Raw genomic sequence first — 20,324 nt, 5'->3', positions numbered from 1 at the left:
GGCACAAATGAGTTCTCCTACTCATTTGTTCTTGAGCTTCCAAATATTGGATGAACAAGGATTCAAGCTTAGAATCCCTCCCAAGGAATTATACCCAAGATAACCTCTCAAAAGATTAATATTATTAATACTAGAACAATATTAATCTTAATAAAATTGACCCAAAATATTGTATTTTGTCTCTTATTTTTTCGGTTAAGAGAAGGGAGAAGAAGGAGTAATATTCTCTCTAAAAACTCTATATTTTTTTTAGATGTGTTTGAATGAATGATACACTACTTTTGCATGTAGTGTATATTAGGTAAATTATAGAGAAAAACCCTTGGCTTTTCTCTATGACAAAACCGGGTGGGGTGGGGTGGTAATGACCAATGCATGATCAAGGTGCTCTTCACAAAAACAACTAGGTTTGCATGGCTATCCATTAGGTTAATGATTATGCTTTCCACTTAAAATAATCAACACAATATTTAGCCTAATACACCCTTCATTTCGGTCCATTTAAGATAAAATGGATTCCATTTTATCTTTGTCAATTTATCAATTTGTCACATGTCACAAGTCATGTAAAATTGTCATGCATTTTTAACATATTAAAAATCAATGTATTAATAAAAATACGTCATGTACAAAATCGACTTAGTAATTCATAATTACTTGTACCAAAACGATTTATCAATGATAAATCACAACATCTTGTATTTATAATAAATTATTCATTCAGATTCAATTGTTTCCGTAAACAATAATTTCATCTAAGTAATAAAACAATTCGATCACTTAGACCGTATCTTATTTAATCAAATTATAATGAGATACGTAAATATTACTTCCAAAATCGTCCGTCAACTTTAAGTAATTTAATTAACCGGTATCGTCATACGATCAATTAAATAATCAATTAAGAGTGTTACCCTTTAGGTATGACCTAAGGGGATCAACTGATCACCACCGTCGCACGACAGTAATGTCAAACTCTAGTCAGCCAATCATTACCGATATGTGTGGACCATTGTGATAAAATATTACTTCACACATGTATTCTTAAAATGAGACTTAAACATGTGATCATCATGATCGACAGTTGTGATCGCATTATTGTCGGAGGACACATATTCCAACATAGCTGACTTGGGAGCATTGGGATGAGAGCTTGACTTGGACCATAGTTGAAGTCTAGATCACATAGAACAGTTATATAACTTTATTTATTTCCGCTGCGAGTTGTAATTATTTTATATTAAGTTTTAGTTGGTTAAATTGTAATAAACATGTATTCACTAAAGTTTTAAAGTACTTTGGTATTGTTATACTTTGTTATTCACTACCTCGGGAAACCGAGATGGTAACTGTCCTATTTATTTGGGAATGTCTAGCTAAAGGCTCCTGAATAAATGGTGGTGTTACAAAGTGGTATCAGAGCAATACGATCCTCAGGCCTAACCAATGAACATAATAATGAACATAAGATGTGTCTAATAAAATGAACCCGGATAGAAACTGTTAGGAGCCCACTTAAGGCTTTGGATGAGTTAGGAGCCCCCTCACACCAAACTTCTGGCCCTTCCAGTTTCGAACCGGATATCTTGAGAGATGTTACAGTGTGGGGAAATTTAAAATGAATGTTGTTATTTTGTCTTAGGAGTTTTTTGTTGCCTTGGTTGACTATTGGTTTCGTTGATGATTGCGGTTACGGGAACGTAACCTTGCTTTTAAGGTGATAGAATGTGATATGATTTTAAGCGTTGTTTTAAGCATGTTGATATGGGGAAAGTATGATGGCATGTATGTGGAGGGTGTGAATATGATTAAGCATGTAAAGTATTAATTATTGTGTGGAATTGTGAAGAATGTGATTTTGGTTGATTTCACAAAATTTTACCCTTGATTGTTTTAGCTGCCATTTACTGCCTGTTTAAAATTCTTATACGAAATTTTTATGTGTGATACCCTTGTGAGTTAGCTTTCATATGCCACTGGTCTCATGTTCAAATAATATACGGTTTAGGAGAAATAAATATTTTAGTGGACATTGGTCAAAGTATTCCTGTACAGTGTTGTTTCCGCGCCATGTTTTTATAAAAATTATCATTTAAAAACTACTTAATGATTTGGTAAAATTCAAACTCCACTGTTTAATAGGCTCGTGTTGGTTTCTAAGTTGATAAGCCACGTTATAAGGGAATATTTGGACAATTTATGGTGATTTTTACAAATTGACCTAAGTTTCTGACAAGTTGCTGTAAAATTTCTGTTTCGGCCAAATAATTTGTAAAATGCATTATAAATTGGCCTTACGAGTTTTTCACTTGATTCTTTTTCTCTTGGTTTAATAACTCTCTTTATTTTCTAAAAAGTATATGTCCTCAAGAGGTAATTATATTATTAATTGTTAATGATTTTTAGAAGTTGTACCATGTTTTCTTAGCCTTGAAAAATGTAAGTTTTGTTTCTTATCTTTTGAACATTGATGTGGTTGATAATCGTAAATGGGTAATTGTGTTATCATAAGATGGATTGTGCTCGGTTATGTGGATGTTTAAAGATGTTGTTGTAGTAGTTATGGGCGAACTTCGGGACGAAGTTCATTTTAAGGGGGGAAGACTGTAATACCCCGTCATTTAGTGAAGTTTATATAACTAATTTATGTAATTTAATAATTAGTTAAAGGCATTTATAATAATAATTACGAGTAAGACGTTAATTAAATAATAAATTAATAATCCAATTCGTGAAGTGGGCTTGGCTAATAGTATAGTATTGGGCCGTGTGATATAATTGGGGGACGGGTTTTATAGGCTTAATTGGGGGACGGGTTTTATAGGCTTAATAATTAAGTAATCGGATTTTTTATCGGGAATTAATAATAAATAATATGGAAATAATAATTATATCAATAATTATCATAATAATAATAATGTTATGGCAATAATAAGATAATTGGTGGAAATTCTAGTTATGGTAAGACTAGTAATATATGATAATAATAATAATAATAATATAATTTATAGTGGTAATTCCTATAATAATTAGAATAAGGTAATTATAATAAGTTTCCTAATTGACCTCACATACTCTTTAATCTTACACTATAAATACCATAATAAATCTGAAAATAATTCATAAAAGAAGAAGGAAGAGATCTTAAAGAAAGAAGAGAAAAGCAAAGGAAGAGAAAAGCAAAGGAATTAATTTTATTATCGCCTTAAGGTAATACTTTAAGACCGTCTCATGTATACACTTTGCTTCGTTATAACTTGTTATTTAGACCACCATAGGACTTGCTTTGACCGTGAATGTGACCATGGACCACCAGAGGGTAGCCGGACCTCCGTTTGACCACCAATGACCGGCGGGTCAGGGGTGTTTTTATGGGTTTCGTATAGGTGGTTGAAGGTGTTTGTACCGTAGGTTATATGAGTTTTTGACCCTTGTTGCGTATGACCCAGACCTGACCGAGACTAGGTGTAGAGTTAAGAACGATAAACACCTAAGAGAGGGAGGGGGTGAATTAGGTGTACCTTTTAAAAATTTTATCCTTAACTTGGTTAATTAATTAACTTAAGTAAAGAATATTAAAGTACGAGACTTGAGAAACTTAATTGAATGTAAGTTCACAAGAAGGTACAACAGTTCTATGTCATAGTATAAGTGACTGTGACACAGAACTTGATTAGGTACATGCGAGAAATAGCAAAGTGGAAGAACGTAAAAGTAAATGAACAAACAAACGACATTTTAAAAATTGGTTCAGCCTCTACTCCGAGGCCTACATCCAACCGTTATTTTATTGCTTGTTTAGAAATTTACTCAAACTTACTAAACCCCTTACAATGAAAATAACTCGCCAACCTACTCCGGTTGCACTCAAACTTAAAGCTACTCCGCTTCAAGAGTTTATGGGTTCTATCTCAAGGTGTTACAAAATCTTTAATCTCAAGAGTTCACTAAATGAACACGGAGATCACAATTAATATCTAACACGAGAATCATGGAACAAACTCATTATGTCACAGTACAACGAACTAATACTTGGAGGTTTTTACAGCTTTTTCGAAAACAATTTGAAGACTTAAAATCAGAAAAACGTTTTTCAAACACTTGAAGAACAAAGCTTTAAATGCACAAATGATTTGCAAGGTTTTTACAATAAATTCTTTGGAAGTCTTGAGAAATAAATGTGACTAAGACACTCTATTTATAGTGGATTTAGTCTATAGGTAAGTACAACTTAGAAAAATTAAATCCAATATTAAAATGGTAGCCTTGAGTGATGGTAGCTGTTAGACTATAGGCTTGGGGCTTAAGAAATCAGAAAACTTAAGCTACTACACTCAACATGTGACCTTTTACCAAAATGGCAAAAAACTTTTCTTACTGTAGAAGTTTGACAAGTCTTCTTTGCCATTTTAGTAAAAGTTGTTTGCACAAATCTAGAGGCTTAGTCAAGTGGGTTTGTGACTCCAAAATTTCAGATAATTTTCAAGCTTTTGAAAATTCAAATGTTTAAGGTTGAAATTTGTAAAGTTTTAACACTTAAAACATTTTGGTCGAAAGACCTCCTCCATACGGTAGTACCAGAAACCACAGTATGCAACTCTCGTTGTATGGTTTTGCCATAACTTGACTTAAATGAGAATGTTGCACTTACTCTTACATTTTTCGACTAAGGCTTAGAAAATATCATTGTCTTGACTTTCTTGATTATCTTGATAATCTTGAATCATTGTTGAAAGTCCATTTGATTGCTTCAATCACTAATCATTTCAACTAAGAGCAAACAATCAAATAACAAAGGGACTTGGCATCATCAACACAATGTGTTCTAACAAATTTCCCCTTTGATGATGACAAGTCCAAACATGTGTGATCTTCCCCCTTAGCCCATGGTTAGTCGGTCTTTGGTCATTTCAACATAAACATAATTTATAAACATGATCAAGGTAGTCGAAAGGTGCAACATGCTTGGCTAAGGTAAAATTTCTAATCATGGAAGCTAAGGCATAGTCACGGTGAACGTTGGCCGAAGAGTTAAAAGATCACACATAGCATAGTTGAACTACTTCCCCCTCTTGACATCGTCAAAGGAGGATAAAACATGTTCAAGGATAGCAAAAATAGTTCAAAACACACACAAATAAGTCCAAGCAGAAAAGAAAACATCCAAGAGTTGCAAAATAAGTTTCGAAAGCAAAGAGCCGAAAAGCTTAAGGAGAAGGAGGTTTAGAAAGGCAACAACAAAGTTACGGGGATGACTTCCTCTTGTCAAGACGTTCAAGGAGATCTTCATTCATGGTACGCAAATCACTCATCTCATCCCGTAGCTTAGCATTCTCTTTGACCAAGCGATTAACCATTGCCAAGAGTTGATCCAACTTACTAAGCACAATGGCAAGATCAACAGAAACTTGAACTTTGGCATCACCTTTTCCAAGATTTTTCTTTGTCAATTTCCCATTTTGAATTTCCATATTCATTCGGGAAAGGAGACCCGGAGTCATCTCATCACTTAGCTTCTCAACAGCGGGACTCCCTTTCAACACTAAACCTTCCTTCTCGAAAATTAGAGAAAGCCATATCCCATATGGAACCACGATATTCTTATCAAAATTCCCATCTTGAAATTCGACAGCTATCTCATTAATGCGGTGGAACATGAGACGAGGAAGATTAATGGGAATATGTTTGACAATATGATGAATGAGGAGCATGTCGAGGAGAGAGCACATCCTTCTACTATTATTGCTAGGTACCAGATTCCTAAAGACAAGATTGAAGATAAATCGAATTGGGGCCGGAAGTTCAAGGGCATAGACATTTTTAGGACCATGTTCCTCATGAGGTCTAAGAACTTTCATAACCTCGGTAGATGTAAGCTCCTCAACCTCACCCCAGTCACGTTTTGGAAAGGTGGTTAGCCCAACATCATTAATCTCTAAATGGGCCGCAAGTTGCTTAGTTGTGAGGACAAGGGGTTTCTGATTGATGTAGGCCGAGAAGGTACCGGATGCAACATTAACTTTGACAGTAGCATAAAATTGAATAATCTCGGACAAGTAGATATGGCTATACTTGTCCAAAAGATTTATCGAACCCTGAGCTACCATTGCCTTTTTGAAGTACTTAAAGGCAGGTGAAGAGTCATACCAGGATATTTTGTATCGTCTTCCACTATGAAAGCAACAGTGCAGAATACCATGACATAGCTTCAATGTTTCTTCGGGAAGATCAATGGAATTAAGATGATTTAAGACATCATTTTTGAATTGATTGGAATGAGGTTTAACAATCAGATCCATGCATGTATTGAGGGGAATATTCTCCTCAATAATCTCATCTTCATCAATTGTGTCCAAACTTGGCAGATCTTGATGATACCGAGGTCGTTTGGGTGCCTTGGTTCTTGAATCGGATCCCTTCCTTCTTTGAGTGGCTTTAGGTTTAGGTGGGGATGCTTCTGGTGTTACATCGTCATCATCACCAAATATTTCAATCATCTTTCTCTTGGAGGAGTACGCTGGCGCTCCTCCTTTCGTGGCTGAGGTCCTTCGATCTAGGAGCTCGAGCCGGTTGCTGTTGAGGACGTCGATGGGTCCTGTGTGGTACTTGGGTGAGCGCTTGGCTCGTCAGTGCTCTCGGGACGTCTTGACGGTTCCCATCGATCCTCCTCGGATGATGTTTAGGGAGCCTTCTGAGGCTGAGAGGGAGGCAGACTTGGCTGGCGCCAGTGGCGACGCCCCCCTCCTTCCTGGTGAGGACTACTCGGCGTTCCTTTACGGGAGGTTGGCGTAATGGCCGGTTGTGGTAAGTGCTTTGCCCTCTTTCATTTTGATTGTTTGAGCATATGATGAAAGATCATCGGCTAACGGAAATCATCTGACTTTGCAGGAGGTCGAGGCGGCGGGCATCGAGCCCCCAGAGTACCCCGAGACCCTTGAGTACACCGACACGATGGGGATGACGATGATCTCCGAGCTACGTGACTTTGACGTGGCAGTGAGAGATGCTGGCTTGGACGATTGGCAGCATCTGATCCGGAGGGTGAGTCTTCTAGCTTGTATAGTTTTCCTGTAACAACACATTTGCTCAAGTTTGCTCAATTGCTAAACAGTTTTTTTCTTTTGAAATGCGGGTCGTGCCATCCGGGTTCGTGGCTTTGTGGAGGGTAGCCAACCGGTTGCGGGCTACTGCCGTCGAGGCACTTGCTGGTGGTCGAGGACGTCAGGTATGAACCTTCCGTTTACTTTATTTTTGTGTTTTCTAACCTTCCTTTATGCTTGAAACGATTGACATGAGCCAGTTTTTTGTCGTTTGCAGAGGGAGCGCAAGCTGGAGCGAGAGCTTGCCCAGTCCCGAGAGGAGACGACTCGCCTGCTGAGAGAGCTCGAGGTTCGTGACGCCGAGGTTGCTGCTCTCGAGGCGAGAGTTGCTGAGTTAGACGGCGACCAGCAGTAGCTTCCGCGTTGCTTCTTGTTTTTTGTTTTGGTTGTATTTTGTACATTTATACACTTTAGGACATTTGGGTTTTGTTTTGGGCTCGAGCCCCCAATTTGGTGTACATATCCCTTTTTGATCGTATATATGACGGCCTGAGTGCCTTTGCTGCTGGGTTGCTTTGTTTGTACTTGCGGGTTAGCTTTGAACAGGTTTGGTAGATGACGGTTTACGCCGTCACGCTGCCGAAATTTACACAGAAATCTCATGTAACATATATTTGTACACCTGGCCTAAATTAGCGCAGAACAATGACTCGAAAATGCACAAAAATGACCAGAAATTAAAATGCAAAAAATTTGGTCGGAAATGGCATAAATGCGAAAATTTGGTCGGAAATGACCGGACGGTCGGGAGGGTTACCCCTTAAAAAAAGAAAAAAATAAAGACATTTAAGTTTGAAATGGAGAGTGAAATGATTCCCGAAAAGGAAAAAAAAGTAATTCGAAAAAAAGGTATAATTGCATTAAATACAAAAAAAGTAGAAAAACGAATAAATAAAAGTAAACTGGTGAAATGATTCCCCAAAAAAAGAAAAAATTAAAAAGAAATTTACAAGTGTGCTAAAATGACGAAAATGCCGATATCGTCTCGAGATGCGTGCCCGCGAAGCTAGGAAACACGAAATATGGTAACTTGACGCATTTACCAAAATAATAACCCGTATGAATAGGAAATTATTCGTTGAGGAATTTAGGAAAGATCCAACGCGGAAAAACACAGAAAAAGAGCTGAGGAAGAGGTGCAGCAAGAGTTGCGTCCCCTCGAAGAGGCGCAGCACCTGCTGCGCCTGTTCCCCAGTGCGTCCGTTCTGACGGATTTTAGGAAACAGCTTTTAGTATAAATAGAGCCGTCGAGGGAGGTTTTATTCACATAATTCTTCCGTCTTTCTTCGTCTTATTACACAAAACTCCCAAAATAAGCCTACATCATGAATACTCTTGAAATTCGTCTAAAAGAATGGAAAAATGAGTTCTCTAGTGTGGAGAAGTATGACATGGGTGCTTATAATTTTGGAGCACTTTTGAGCTTGAAGTTGATCAAGGTAGTCAAACCGTTCCTGGATGCTTGTCTTGACTATTGGGACCCTAATCATCACGTATTTGCCTTTCCTGGAGGCGACATTTGCCCATTTCCCGAGGAGATTGCTGCGATTGGTGGTTGGGATCCGGAACATTTGCCTGCTATTCCCTCCATTTCTCAAGGGTATAAGAATAAGTTTAGAGACTTGCTTGGACTGGCCAGAGTTGATGTTGACCGTCTTGTGACTTTTAAAGGAGTGCGAATGTTGGATTTCATTGATCGTTTCATCAATAGGGCTGATCCTACTGTTTCTTATGTTGCGAGGCAAAGGGCATTCGGGTTTTGCCTATTGCATGTATATGTCCTTCAAGGGCATGTTGATGAGGATATGAGGGGCGACCCTCGTCTTTTGAGCCTGATTGAGCAAATGGAGCTACGCAGGAGCCCAGCTTGTCTGTGTTTAGGAGAGATCCTATTGGGCTTAGATAACAGGAAAGCCAATCGCGACCTACCTTACCTAGGAAGTCCCATTATTTTGCAGGTAAGAGAATATTTTTTGTTCTTTTTGTTCTTTTTTTTTTCCCTTTTTTTCGTTTTTTTTTTTTTAAAATACCCGCTTTTGGTAGGTTTGGCTTATGGAGCGTCTTCGATTGATTGAGCCCCCAGTTAATGTTCCTGCTTATCATGCTCGCTCGATTGCAATGAGGACTAGGCTTTACATGGTGGACTTCACTCGAGTGTGCAACTACTGGGAAAACAAGTTGAAAAGTGAATATGGCCCCTTAATTAGATGGATTGTGCCATGGTGGCACCTCAAGTTGAAAAGTGAATATGGCCCCTTAATTAGATGGATTGTGCCATGGTGGCACCTCAAATCTGTCACTGGAGTATCTTCCCTGGATCCTACCCGAGCTGTTCGCATTCCCGGCTTGGAGTTTATGATATGCATCTTCCCGGAGAGGTTGATGAGGCAGGTTGGATTGAAGCAGATGATCCCGAAGCTTGAAACTGTCCCGCAGACTGCCGTGGCGCTTACTACGGAGAGTTGAAGAGAGTGGGCCATCAAATGGGCTCAGAGGAATTTTTGGTTCTTGAATTCTTCTGTCAGTGCTCTATGGGTGTCAGATTCCTATATGCGGTGGAGGAAGGTTGCTACACCGGAGGAACGCGAGAGACTGAGGAAGCGTGAACCAGTTGACTACAAGGTTCACGAGGTGGAAAAGGAGAAGGAGAAGCATCTGGCCGAGGGAGAGGAAGAGGCCGGGTTTCGAGTTGTTCATCCTTCGAAGAAACCGAAGACTTCTCCTGCCGTCGAGATGGTGGTTGACGAGAATGGCGAAGCGAGACCACGAGAGAGACCATTGGTGATTAGGTCGGAGGTGGCGCAGGAGCGTCTGGCTCGAGGTCGCGACAAGAAGTATGATAAGAATGACAAAGGCAAAGGGAAAATGGAAGAGTAGCCTAAGTCTTTCATTATTATTATTTATTATTATTATTGTAATAAGAAGGTGTGGTTTTTAGAATACTAGCCTATTTATTTTTATTATGATTTTATTATGTAACGTATTATTATTATGAAATAAAAGAGGTTGATTGGTTATGAAACCGTTGTAATTTTCTTTTTTTTTTCATTATTCTTGTCGAATTTAAAATGCGTTTTCAAATGTCCTTCTATTTACATTTAAAGCGATTAAGTGGGTTGTATCCCGTGACGGATTGCCTACGTATTCATTAAAGAATGAAATCAAACCCTTGCGCGTAGTTCGAGTAAATGTAAAAGAATAATTGTTCTAAGCAAGAGCTTGTAATGAACTTTAGAAATTAAGCATGTGCTTTACTTGCTCTGAAAATGCAATTTAGTTTATTTGATGATATGAGAATGATAAATTGTCAAAATGCAAGAGCAAGATGACATTAGCTTGATTTAGCTTGGCCAGGGGCCGTTTATTTCGTGCCACAAGAGTGGCACATGAGGTTACGCGAGGCGCGTTTTTTTTCTAAGCATAATAACGTTTCAATTGGTCGAGGTTTGTTGGGTTGGTAAATTCATTCCCGTCTAGGTCTGTGATCCTAACCGCACCCCCTGAAAGTATGGACTTGACTAGGAATGGCCCGACCCAATTGGGTTTGAATTTTCCTCGTGGATCGACAGGTAAAAGAGCCCTAATTGATTTGAGGACTAAGTCTCCTTCTTTGATGTTCCTTGGCTTAACCCTTTTGTTAAAGGCTCGTTTGATACGGGCCTAATATGTTTGCACATTATGTAATGCACGTAACCTTCGTTCATCCAGGAGGATGAGTTCTTCATATCTATCCCTTTTCCAATCGGCTTCGGGTATTTGACTTTCGAGTAAAATACGCAAGGATGGTATTTCTAGCTCGACTGGTTGTACGGCTTCCATGCCTTAGGTCAAATAGAAAGGAATAGCCCCAGTGGGCGTCCTAACGGATGTACGGTATCCCCATAAAGCAAAGGGTATCTTGCTTGGCCAGTCTCTATAGTTGTTGATGCGTGTCTATAATATGATGTTTTACATCTTTATTTCCACGCATTTTATGTCTATTATATGTAGTTTATTCTACTATTTCCCCTATTTCTGTCTACTCTCGCATTTTTATGTAATATTGCAGATTATTGCGGAATTTGAGTAGATAATGAGCCAAATCCGTCCCAAAGTGTTTAGCATAGCATTTGACATGAAGGGAAAGCTCGAGAAGTGAACTTGGTGTGCATTTCGAGGCCTAAAAGACAGCTTTATGAAGAATTTAGAAGCGGATTGCCAGCTACAGTGGTCTATAGACTGACCTACATGGTCTATAGACCGTCAGAATGCTTCTCGACATTGCAGGCTGCTTCAGATGGCTATATCTCGAGTTCTAGAGCAGATAATCGATTGATTCCAATTGGAGGGGAAAGCTTAACCTCTTATCTTTCCAACGCCGCGTAGAACTCCTGATTTGACCAAGTAACGAAGAAATGGCAGCTGTTTTAAGATCGGTGCGCGCTGCAGGAATCATCAGAATGCAATTCTGTACAGCGCTGTTGGTCGATCGACTGGTCCAAGTGGTCGATCGACCACTCCACGAGTCTGACGAGAATTTAAAGACGAGATTTACCTTAAGCCCATTGTATATTAGGTTTAGGAATAAGTGTTACGTTATATTCCTATATAACGTAACCTGATGTATTCAGTTTGGGTATTCAGTTTTTCATCATCAAAATTTTAGGGTTCTATATTGAGTTTAGCATTAGGGCATAATTGTTCGAATACAATTTGCTTTCGTTCTTGTTTTTCGGATTCTCCCTTTTCTCTGCAATTCCATTCGGTATTTCTTTGTTCCAATTTCAGTTTACTGCTTTATTTCGTTCATAGTTTAGAATTGTTAGAGTAGTTTCCCAAAAGCCAATTTATCGTCTCATGTTAATTGCTTGTTTCGTTAGTTTAATCATGCATTCAATATCTTTGTTCGTTAATTTCATTGTTGTTTTTATCACAAGTATGAGTAGCTAAATACCCATGTGCTAGGAATTAGGGAATCCATGGCGTCATGAGTTAATTTTATTTAGTCTAGGTTGAACCCGTACCGGCCTTATTTACCTTTGTGAGATTTTTACCCCTTGCTAGATTGAGAAATTAGCAAAGTTTGACTTCTTGCAAGTAATTGGAAAGACTATAGTGCGAAAGTAATTTAGTTTCATTCTAGGGTGGAAAAGAGACCGAAAGGCTTAATTTGAATAGGGACTTAGACGACCTATTTGACATCCTGAGACGGTATTGGATAGACCTTAACTTTACTAGACTGACCCGTAAGCCATGGTGAACCGAAATTCCTAGCTAACTTTTATTATCTACTTAAACTTCATTTAATTTTCGGTAATTAGTTTACAATCAACCAATCAAACCCCCCAAAATTTCCTAGACTAAAATTAAGACAACTATAACTTCCTACCTCCCTGTGGTTCGACCCGACTGCCGCTAGCTATTGTTGTAGTTGGAGATTATAAATTTATTTTTGACACCTCACGACGGGTATCAAATTTTGGCGCCGTTGCCGGGGAGGCAGCGCTAGTTTTAGTTGTTTTTTGTTTTAGTCTTTTTCTAGTTTAAGGAACTTCCGTTCCTTAAACTCCTTTTACACTCTTCTTGTAGTTTTCTCTTATCCACAGGTCATCTCATGGATAATAATGTAACTACAACCATTGCGGATCTCAGAGCTATGATGCGAGAGCTTGAGGCCAACGTTGCCAAACATAGTGAAGAATATGCAGCATTGTTCAAATCAACTCAGTCCCGAATGGCCGACCCTTCTTCTCTTCAACACATGGAGACCGTGCAGGGTATGCACGTCCGTAGTGGGTCAACCACTGAAGGGCCTGCTATGAAAAGGTTTTTTCTGTGTTGATAAGGACAAAGTCCTTAATTCAAAAGATGGGTCTGAAAAGCAGAAAGAAAGGGCGTCTGCAAACAGTATCAGGACCAGTCGATCGACCGACCATCATGGTCGATCGACCAGTCCCCGATCTTCCAGTACTACTATACCTGAAGATCTCAGTCGATCGACTGACAAACCTAGTCGATCGACCGAGGAAGCGGCTGAAAGTGCACAATTCCATCCTCCAATGCCTGATGACTTGAGAGACCTTTTGATTCGGGGTTCGACAACTCCGAAAATATTTAAGGCAAGACCCAAATGCTAATGGGTCAATTCCAATGCCCAAGTCTATGGTGGAGATGCTTAAACTCCAAATATAAGAAGAGGCTGAACAGAGAGAAGCTTCTTTCAAAAGACTTGAGCTTCTCTTGGCTCAAGTAGCTGCCGAGCAAGATGCTAATATGTACGACTCAGAAATTGATGATATTGTTGACGATGAAGTATTTCTTGAATACTTCAATGCTGGCGCACAAGAAAAATTTGATCGAGCAGACAACAAGACTGTTCGATCGTGCACAACTGAGGAAGACGACTTTGATCGAACAGTTGCTGTGACTGTTCGATCGAGTAATGTTCTAGAGGAGAATGCTCGATCGAGTATAGTGACCACGGAGAGCAATGTTACTGCTAACTATATGAAGGACGACAATGTGTATGGTGAGTCTCCCTTTTGGAAGGCCGAGTTGGATGCCTTGGAGGCCGCAATTTATGGGACAGAGCCTATGCAGACGGATCTCTTTTCCTTTAATGATGATGCTTCGTCACTTGTGACTCCCCAAAACGACAATGATCAGGTAATTGCAGATCTAGCTTGTCCGACTAGCTCCTCCTCTTTAGCTGCTTCTGTTAAGAGTTATTTTATTCCTCCCGTTAAATTATACACTACTGTTGATTTAACGCCTCCGCCCCAGCTTGGGAGCAAATTGGATGAGTATCGTTCTGTCTCTTCTTGTACAGGCTTCGACAGGTTTGTAGACCCGGGAGGAGGATCTAAAGACTCCTTCCCAAATAAGAAGAAGACGCGATAAAGGGCTATTAGAGACTTGGTCAATGGGTTTCCAAGTCGTTGTATTTCCAAAGCTGTGTTATGGAGGCCGGACTTGAAGCTAATGACAGCTGCTAAAGCCACTGCGTTCAGTCAGAAGCCTAGTAGTGGGCCAGTGATTTGTGCTCTTTGATGAAGGAAAAGAGGGTCGAGCTGGGACCGTCTAATCTAGCGCTACCGGGAGGCAACCCGGAGTTTAAACATTTTGTTTCATTTGGTTTTAAAACATTTAGCTTTATTTGTTTTGTGTGCTTTAATAATTAGCTCGACTTAGACAGTTACTTTGGGTTTTTGCGCAATTTTGGGCGCGTTTTATGTGCATTTACAGGTTATTAGATTAAGTTAACTCAATTCATTGAGTTAATTCGTGAGCAGGAACTGTTCACGTCAGGTAATATGGTCGATCGGCTGATTAGAGTGGTCGATCGACTGATTCGCGCAGCACAGAAGCTATTGTTCCGGGTAACTTGGTCGATCGACTGGTAAGAGCGGTCGATCGACCACTGTAGCTGTTATACCTCGTTCTTTTAATTCTTTGCACGTAATTTACCGTTCCAATTTTGTTTTCTCGGATAATGCGCGGTATGTGTTGTTTCTTTTCAGGTACCTATGGTAGCACTGCTGGCTACTGAAACCTCCTAGCTCACGCTGGTTTGGGGAGCTTTCCTTTTGCGCTTAAAATCTTGTGAGTTTCCGAGTTTAATTTCATGTCTTTTAATTTTCTCGCTAAATCCCATTTCCTTTGCTATTTTCATTATATGATTTTGCACAATGAGGGCATTGTGTGATTTGATTTGGGAAGGGTTTTGCATTGCAGTTCATTCTGTTTTGCATTCACGTTTACATTTTTGTCTTGCATTGTTTTTTTTATTTTCCATATATACAAAATTTCAAAAAATTTCAAAAAATTCAAAAATTCAAAAAATATCACGTTTAATTTTGCATATTAGGTTGAGTCAGATTGGAGTATTCATTGTTGATAGCTGTCTTTTTGCTTAAGCCTTGCATTTTATCACATCTTTTAGCAAAAGTTTTTGCAATACCCCGAATTTCGTTTCAAAATTTGTTGAACAATTAGACTTGACTTGAAATTTTGGCAAACTACAAAACTTTCTAAGGAATTAGAGCTTTATAAACTGGTGTCATTCATGACCAGTTTCATTTAGGTTTGTGAGTAGTTACTCCCTGCATATCGTGTAACATCAATTTGCACAAGTATGACATTTAATTTCTTTTTTGCCTGCATACATTCGGGTTAGTGGTTGGTATTGCATGTTTGGAGAATGCTTGCGAAAATCCCTTTTATTCATTTTACCCATTAGCTTCACATTAGCCAAAAATTGCCAGTTGACCCTTTAGCTACAATCCATAAACTAAGCCTACCCTTTGCTGAGCTAGTTTAGTAGTTTTAGTGGTATTCGTTGTATTGTATCAATTTTGGCTCGATTTGCACTATATGAAGTTGGTAATGAATGAAGGAGAAAAGAAAAAGAAAAATGAAAAAAATTGAAAAATAGTGACTGCCGAAAAGAAAGAACGAAAAAAAAAAACAAAAGAAAAAGAAACGGCAAAGAAGAAAAAAAGGGAAAAAAAGTTTACTCCTATGTTTGCTTTATATTTTATGAGGAGTGTTATTTGGATTAGTGAAGTGTTTGCCTAATTCATTAAGGCATTTGAGCTTATTTCATTGAGTTAGAAGTGGATGTATTTATTCGGTTTGATAGGATGCTAGCTTGGCTATTTCCCTCTCATTCCCATATTGTTTTGCCTCTTCTTACCCATAGCCTCACTTATCCATATCTTTGCAAGTATTCGGCATGTGATGGACCCGGAATGGTTGGAATGTATGTGCACGGTAGCTAGAATTACTTATCATACTATATTGCATGCATGATCATGTTGGTTGAGTCTAGGTGAGCGACTTTTGTCTCTTTTTCTCTTACATATAAATTGCTTACCATTTGCTTTGTTGAGAGAAGAGTGACCCGGGAGAGTCCAATCTTGAAAGTCTTGCAAGGTCAAACGTTCAACATCTTTTCGAAATATGCATAAATTCGTTTGCGTGACATTGAGCTATTAGTAGTTGATTCATATGCATTAAATTGGTTTAAGTAGACGGTTTTCAGTTTGTCCATGTTTTGCTCCTTTCTATCTAGATTTAGTTTTGCATTTAGTTTGCTTGGGGACAAGCAAAGGTTTGGTTTGGGGAAGTTTGATGCGTGTCTATAATATGATGTTTTATATCTTTATTTCCACGCATTTTATGTCTATTATATGTAGTTTATTCTACTATTTCCCCTATTTCTGTCTAGTCTCGCATTTTTATGCAATATTGCAGATTATTGCGGAATTTGAGTAGATAATGAGCCAAATCCGTCCAAAAGTGTTTAGCATAGCATTTGACATGAAGGGAAAGCTCGAGAAGTGAACTTGGTGCGCATTTCGAGGCCTTAAAGACAGCTTTATGAAGAATTTAGAAGCGGATTGCCAGCTACAGTGGTCTATAGACTGACCTACATGGTCTATAGACCGCCAGAATGCTTCTCGACATTGGAGGCTGCTTCAGATAGCTATATCTCAAGTTCTAGAGAAGATAATCGATTGATTCCAATTGGAGGTGAAAGCTTAACCTCTTAGCTTTCCAACGCCGCGTAGAACGCCTGATTTTACCAAGTAACGAAGAAATGGCATCTGTTTTAAGATCGGTGCGCGCTGCAGAATCGTCGAAATGCAATGCATGCACGTATTTGTTGGTCGATCGACTGGTCCAAGGGGTCGATCGACCACTCCACGAGTCTGACGAGAATTTAAAGACGAGATTTACCTTAAGCCCATTGTATATTAGGTTTAGGAATAAGTGTTACGTTATATTCCTATATAACGTAACCTGATGTATTCAGTTTGGGTATTCAGTTTTTCATCATCAAAATTTTAGGGTTCTATATTGAGTTTAGCATTAGGGCATAATTGTTCGAATACAATTTGCTTTCGTTCTTGCTTTTCGGATTCTCCCTTTTCTATGCAATTCCATTCGGTATTTCTTTGTTCCAATTTCAGTTTACTGCTTTATTTCGTTCATAGTTTAAAATTGTTAGAGTAGTTTCCCAAAAGCCAATTTATCGTCTCATTTTAATTGCTTGTTTCGTTAGTTTAATCATGCATTCAATATCTTTGTTCGTTAATTTCATTGTTGTTTTTATCACAAGTATGAGTAGCTAAATACCCATGTGCTAGGAAATAGGGAATCCATGGCGTCATGAGTTAATTTTATTTAGTCTAGGTTGAACCCGTACCGGCCTTATTTACCTTTGTGTGATTTTTACCCCTTGCTAGATTGAGAAATTAGCAAAGTTTGACTTCTTGCAAGTAATTGGAAAGACTATAGTGCGAAAGTAATTTAGTTTCTTTCTAGGGTGGAAAAGAGACCGAAAGGCTTAATTTGAATAGGGACTTAGACGACCTATTTGACATCCTGAGACGGTATTGGATAGACCTTAACTTTACTAGACTGACCCGTAAGCCATGGTGAATCGAAATTCCTAGCTACCTTTTATTATCTACTTAAACTTCATCTAATTTTCGGTAATTAGTTTACAATCAACCAATCAAACCCCCCAAAATTTCCTAGACTAAAATTAAGACAACTATAACTCCCTACCTCCCTGTGGTTCGACCCGACTGCCGCTAGCTATAGTCGTAGTTGGAGATTATAAATTTATTTTTGACTCACGACGGCTATCAGTTGTCAATCATTTTCTTGAGAATTGTGACAACGTTTTTGTTTGCTGCCTCTACCGCGCCATTGGTTTGTGGTCTATATGGCGAGGAGTGGTGATGCTTGATTTTGTACTTGGCTAGCAATTGTTCAGTCTCAGCTTGGAAATGTGATCCATTGTCAATGATGATCTTATGTGGGCAACCATATCGGCAGATGATATTGGTTTGTATGAACTTTGCCACGTTCTTGGTTGTAAGACTGGTGTAGGAAGCCGCTTCCACCCATTTGGTGAAATAATATATTTCTACTAGGATGAAACAGTGACCTCCTGTTCCGGCCGGAGTGATTTTACCGATGATGTCCATTCCCCAAGCAGAAAATGGTCGGGGAGATGTCATGGTGTAAAGCAATGAGGGAGGAACATGTTGCACATTCCCAAAGATCTGGCAATTATGGCAATGTCTCACATATTTGATGCAATCAGATTCCATCGTGGTCTAATAATATCCTAAACGTGTGATTTTCTTTGCCATCATGGGTCCACTCATGTGAGGGCCACATTCTCCATCATGGACTTCTTCCATCACTTTCCATGCCTTTGAATGATCAAGACAACGTAGGATTACACCAAGAGGTGTTCTTTTGTATAGCTCTCCTTGCATGAGGACGTATTGGGAAGCCAGCAAACAGATAGAGTGTTGTCCCCTTTTGTCCATTTCTGGTGGATAGGTGCCGTTGAGTTTGAAGTTTAGGATTGCTTGGAACCAAGGCTCCTCCGTAATTTCCTCTTCATCGGTAATTTGATGCACATAAGCTGGCTCTGATCGTCGTTCGATGCATAAAGGCATTGCTACCATACTATCCGGCATGTTAATAAAACATACGAGTTTTGCAAGAGCATCCGCAAATTGATTTTCTTCTCGAGGTAGATGTAAGTAGGTTACTTGATCGAAGAAATGGGCTACTTGGTCTATCCTGGCTTGATAAGGTGCCGGGCTTTCGCTTCGGATTTTCCAAGATCCCGTAACTTGGTTGATGATCAAAGAGGAATCCCCATGTACTCAAAGATTCTTGAAGCTTAAACTTACTGCCTCTTGCAATCCAATGAGACAAAGCCGTGATTCTCGCGCGTTATTTGTCACCTCGAAGTCGAGTTTGACAGAGATTGGTGTATGCTCGCCTTCAGGAGAAATGAGCAGCACTCCTATTCCAAATCCTCTTAAGTTCGATGCTCCATCAAAATAGAGGTCCCAGGAGTCTACATCTGTTTGGAGTATATCCTCATCCGGAAATGACCAGGTGTCTATCGTTTGTGTATCATTGGTGGGATTTTATGCGAAGAATTCGGCAACGGCGCGCCCCTTTATGACTTTCAAAGGTACATATATAAGATCGAACTCAGAGAGCATCAAAGTCCATCTCGCTAGACGTCCGTTGAGAACGGGTTTCTCGAAGAGGTATTTGACAGGATCCATTTTGGAGAATATTTTAACGGAGTAGCTAAGCATATAATAGCGTAGCTTCTTCGTTGCCCACACAAGAGCGAGGCATGTCTTCTCGAGTGGTGTGTATTTGCACTCGTACTCCAAGAACTTCTTACTAAGGTAGTAGATGGCTCTTTCTTCTTTTCCTACAGTTTGAGCTAGCATGGCGCCCATGGCCGTTTCGGTTACTGTGAGATATAAACCAAGAGGTTGATCTCGTTGAGGTGGCATGAGCACTAGCGGTTTGGCTAGTATTTCCTTGATTCGGTCGAAAGCCTTCTGACAATCATCATCCCACATGGCGTGATCTGTTTTCTTTAACTTCTTGAATATGGGTTCGTAGATCATGGTGAGTTTCGATATGAATCTACTGATGTATTGTACCATGCCTAGTAATCCCCTAACTTCTTTCTCTGTTTGAGGTTGCGGCATTTCGATTAAAGCTTTGATCTTTGAAGGGTCTATTTCTATTCCTCGTTGGCTAACCACGTATCCCAGGAGTTTGCCAGATGTCACTCCGAATGCGCATTTATGAGGATTGAGCCTCATGTTGTACTTCCGTAGCCTCGAGAAGAATTTGCGAAGGTTCGCAATATGTCCCTCTCTTTCCTTAGACTTGACAATCATGTCATCTACGTATACCTCAACTTCTTTATGCATCATGTCATGTAGGAGCGTAGTTGCGGTTCGTTGGTATGTAGCTCCGGCGTTGATTAACCCAAACGGCATAACCGTGTAGCAGTAGGTTCCCCATTGAGTGACAAAGGTGGTCTTATGCATGTCCTCTAAGGCCATCTTAATCTGGTTATATCCCGCGTATTCATCCATGAAGGATAGCAATGCGTGATCCGCCGTGTTATCCACCAATATGTCGATATGTGGTAAAGGAAAGTCATCCTTAGGGCTTGCTTTGTTTAAGTCTCTAAAGTCAACACAAACCCGGATTCTCCCATCCTTTTTGGGTACGGGTACTATGTTAGATACCCAGTCTGAGTACTCGAAAACTTTGATGAATCCGGCTTTGAATTGTTTTTCGACTTCTTCTTTGATCTTAAGAGCCCATTCTGTCCTCATTCTTCGAAGCTTCTGTTTCACGGGTTTGAACCCTGGTTTGATTGGGATTCTA

This window comes from Silene latifolia, chromosome 5 (genome assembly GCF_048544455.1).
Source record: "Silene latifolia isolate original U9 population chromosome 5, ASM4854445v1, whole genome shotgun sequence".
In the NCBI taxonomy this organism is placed as follows: domain Eukaryota; kingdom Viridiplantae; phylum Streptophyta; class Magnoliopsida; order Caryophyllales; family Caryophyllaceae; genus Silene; species Silene latifolia.
The sequence above is the reverse complement of the archived record's forward strand: the minus strand, read 5'-3'. Positions refer to the sequence as shown.